Source organism: Phoca vitulina, unplaced genomic scaffold (assembly GCF_004348235.1).
Source record: "Phoca vitulina isolate PV1807 unplaced genomic scaffold, GSC_HSeal_1.0 scaffold35, whole genome shotgun sequence".
Classification (NCBI taxonomy): Eukaryota; Metazoa; Chordata; class Mammalia; order Carnivora; family Phocidae; genus Phoca; species Phoca vitulina.
Window position 1 is genome coordinate 7,854,262 of NW_022589738.1, and position 3,218 is coordinate 7,857,479.

General features: G+C 37.0%; 1 pseudogene; it reads left to right on the top strand.

The window, feature by feature from the left end:
* The first annotated feature begins 2,201 nt into the window (after positions 1–2,201).
* Positions 2,202–2,778, top strand: LOC116646168 (annotated as a pseudogene).
* The last annotated feature ends 440 nt before the right edge of the window (positions 2,779–3,218 follow it).

The following is a 3,218-nucleotide window of genomic DNA, read 5'->3' on the forward strand; positions in this document are numbered from 1 at the left end:
TCAATTTATCCTTTTCCTCTTACATTTTACTATAAACAACAAGGAGATACTAGACTTTGCCTTCAAAACTTTACTAGGAAATCTCAGCTAAATAGCCAACTTCAGCACGTAAACTTCTGCTTTCCTCATAACTAAAGGGCACAATTCTGCTAAATTTTCCATCACTATATAATAAAGATTCCCTTTCCTCCATTTTCCAATAACATGTTCTTCATTATCTTCTACACCTTCAACAGCAGAACTTTTAACATCCATATTTCTATCATCAGTCTGTTTTTGATTAAATAGTCTCTAATATGTTTTCTCTACCAAACTCCTCACGTCCTTCAAACTTCTCAATAGCAAAGGTGTTAACATCTATATTTCTACTAACAATCTGTTCAAGACAATGTAGGCATTTTCTATCATGCTTCTCAAAATTTTCCATCCTCTGCTCACTGCTCAACTGCAAAGCTATATAAACAATGTTAGGTAAGTGTTACATTAGCACCCCACTTCCAGATACCAAAATCCATATTAGTTTCCATTAACCCAGTAATTAGAACTCACCAAGTTAATTAAACAGTTACATGAAGCAGTGCCTTTACATAACAGTGTCTAACCAGAAAAGTAGAGTTACCCTAAGGGTAGTCTTTAAAGTCTAGGGCCAAAACAGCCAAACATATATCACTGAAGGAGATGCCATCTCTCAAACAATGCCCCCCTTTCCATGCTACAGTCCAGAGGAACTTCATAACCTAATTCTAAAAAACACGTTTACCAATCCCATGGTATCCAGGTCCATCAATGTACCTCCTTGCATTTTGTCATACTAATGACCAAACTACATAAAACTTACTGTTGAAGACAACATGACTCTATATCATACTATCCCTGTGAAATTCATGCATAAAAAATTGCTACTTGTCTCTATCCCAAATCCACATTTTCCTATGACTTATGGCTTTCATTCTTACTCTTTTGTGCAGCATCAAAACCTGCACTATCACTCCAAACCAATCAGAAACTGGAGGAGCTGCAGGACATCTATTGATTTCTGTAAGACATATTTTAATACACAAAGTATCAACACAAACTTTGTCCCAATACACCCCAGTCACAAGGAGAAAGTCCAGACTCAGAAAATATTTACACCATCCAAATTTTCAAACCCTGGAAACCAATTTATCAGATTGCTCAAGTTTATAAAAGTAGTCAGCTACATTACACAGTTCTCAAAAATTTCTTCCAACTATTCCTATCCATAGAATTTAACCACCCTCCATACCTCATCATTCAGCAGCAGCATTCATTCACCCAATACAACATATGATGAAGGACAAGAAGCCATAATATATAAATATGATGTGATATTGCACTAAATTCACAACCATTTCAACATATGTAACAATGGAAAAGATACAGATCAACAGTCTGGTCAAGATATTCAACTCCCTGTGCCACTCTGACTAGATTGAAGGAATTTGAGAGAGTGAAGTTTTCAGCTCTATTTTTGCCTTCTTTAAGCCTTAAAACCCCCTTCCTGTATCAAGTTTCTGACAAGCATGATTCCAACAGACTTTGTCCTACCTACATTTTTTGGTCAATCTTTACTCAAATATAAATCCTGCCCCAGTGATCTCTATCCCTTAGAATCATTGTTTATGGCTCCTCATTATCTCTGAACTGACATAACACAGCCTAGAGAAGAATGCATAGCATAGAAAGAAATAGAAGCTATAGTTCAATTTTCCCCCAGGAAAGATCTCTGTGAGTATCCTTTTTTTTTTTTTTTTTTTTGGCTTTTTAAATTAATTTTATTATGCTATGTTAGTGAGTATGCTCTTGAGTGGAGAAATAAATACTGAGCAACGTGAATGTTTCTTTTTAATCTGATATATTCTTTTTCTGTGTATCATATTCCAACTGATATGAAAATAGAAATAAAAATATGCAATCTAGATGTAGTCTTCAGGACCAGATTCAAATATAGATCAAAGTACAAGTTTGTTATTCAATAACAAATATTTGTTTCATTAAAATCCTCAAATGTGTGGACTGAAATTTCAGCTTTACTTAGTTTACTAAAGGTTTTATGAAATACTCAAATTGTAAATTTAAAATTTAAACTATCTTCAGCAGTGCTGCCAATGCCCCGGCAGAGAAGCTGAGGTCATCATCGAATTTGAAATACTTAAAGTGGATACAAAACTGTTTCAGCAATGCAGACAATTAAGTGCATTGTTGTGGGTGATGGTGCCGTTGGTAAAAACATGTCTCCTGATATCCTACACAACAAACAAATTTCCATCTGCATATGTACCGACTGTTTTTGACAACTATGCAGTCACAGTTATGATTGGTGGAGAGCCATATACTCTTGGACTTTTTGATACTGCAGGGCAAGAAGATTATGACAGATTATGGCCGCTGAGTTATCCACAAAGAAATGTATTTCCAGTCTGTTTTTCAATGGTCTCTCTATCATCATTTGAAAATGTGAAGGAAAGATGGGTGCCTGAGATAACTCACCACTGTCCAAAGACTCCCTTCTTGCTTGTTGGGACCCAAATTGATCTCCGAGATGACCCCTGTACGATTGAGAAACTTGCCTAGAACAAACAGAAGCCTATCACTCCAGAGACTGCTGAAAATCTGGCCCGTGACCTGAAGGCAGTCGAGTATGTGGAGTATTCTGCACTCACACGGAAAAGCCTAAAGAATGTATTTGATGAAGCAATACTGGCTGCCCTGGAGCCTCCCGAACCGAAGAAGAGCCGCAGGTGTGTGCTGCTGTGAACATCTCTCCAGAGCCCTTTCTGCACAGCTAGTATCAGCAATGTACTAAAAACAATGTTAAATCAAACTAACGACTAAAGATTAAAATTCATTTTTGCAAAAATGACAAATACCCTGCACCTACCCACATGCACTCGTGTGAGAAGGCCCATAGGTATGGTCCCCTTCCCCCTCTCAGTACTAATTTGAGTAATTGTGTATTGTCAGAAAAGTGATTAGTACGTTTTTGTTTTGTCATTTCAAAAAAAAAAAAATTTTTTTTTTTTTTTTGTTTGTCTAAAAGCAAAGCTTGCTTGTGATGACTCTGCAACAGACTAATTTGGGTTGTTGAAGCTCCACTGGGCTCCATCCACTCTGGAAAGTGATCTGGGACATTTAGGTTTATTTATTCCCCCACTTTTTTTTGCTGGGGGGCAGGGTGCAGGGAGTGTGTGTGGGCT